We start from the raw sequence: 845 nt of genomic DNA on the forward strand, positions 1-845 counted from the left end.
GACCTTGCGCGAGCTATGACTATACAAGTGAGTGCGTTCTCGAGATGGTGTGACCGATTCCGCTCTTGGCAACAACCAAAACGTGAAACACCAGACAGAGGGAAGCCGTACTCCCTAAACACCGGCTAGTGTACTACAAAGCAACGAACGGAAAGTGGTAACTAAGCTACGTCTCCTGACTGCTGCCAAAGGCTGTACAGTCTCGCATCAACGGGCTTCTCCCGGAGGACTACACATGCAAACACACATCGCCTTGCCCCGGCCCAGTGGTTGCCCATCGTAGGAGACATAGGAGTAGTTGTTGTAGGACATTAGTTGCAGATGGTCGACGACGGCTGCTGCCATTAGATTTGTAGGTAGTGCTAGTAGTAGGTCATGCGGTAACATTAGCGTCTCGTAGAATCAAAAGTTGAATGTTGACGCACAATAATATTGCTTGGCTACTGGCGCTCAACAAACATCAAGACTGTGCATTCATCCGTAGAGTACTCCAATGCTTGGCATTCCATGCCAAGTTTGAGCTATCCAAGTATCTATCGGCATGATTTCTACAAAACTTTAATCGAATTCGAGCTGAATAGCACCGCCTTCCTGAACAAAACAAAATGAAAAAAGCGCATTGCCGGACTCGAACCAGCGACCCTTTGAGCTGCAATCAAACGCTCTACCACTGAGCTAAACGCGCAATTTGTACAAACGGTGCCTCAACCGTTATTTAAGTTCTATTTTCCAGAAACGGTCGCCCAAAACCGTGGACGTGGGGTAGGCTCACTGTATGCGACCAACGGTCGCAGATGGTCTTCTTTCGAGCGCACTCTCATCACTCCAGTGCTGGCGCTGACTCC

General features: G+C 49.1%; 1 non-coding gene across 1 annotated transcript; it reads right to left on the minus strand.

Annotated features, from left to right (window-relative positions):
• Positions 1-613: 613 nt before the first annotated feature.
• On the minus strand, positions 614-685 carry SDRG_09703. The gene has a single exon. It is a non-coding gene; the product is annotated as a tRNA-Cys (tRNA).
• Positions 686-845: the final 160 nt, after the last annotated feature.

The sequence above is a fragment of the Saprolegnia diclina genome, assembly GCF_000281045.1.
Source record: "Saprolegnia diclina VS20 unplaced genomic scaffold supercont1.31, whole genome shotgun sequence".
NCBI classification, from domain to species: Eukaryota; Oomycota; class Saprolegniomycetes; order Saprolegniales; family Saprolegniaceae; genus Saprolegnia; species Saprolegnia diclina.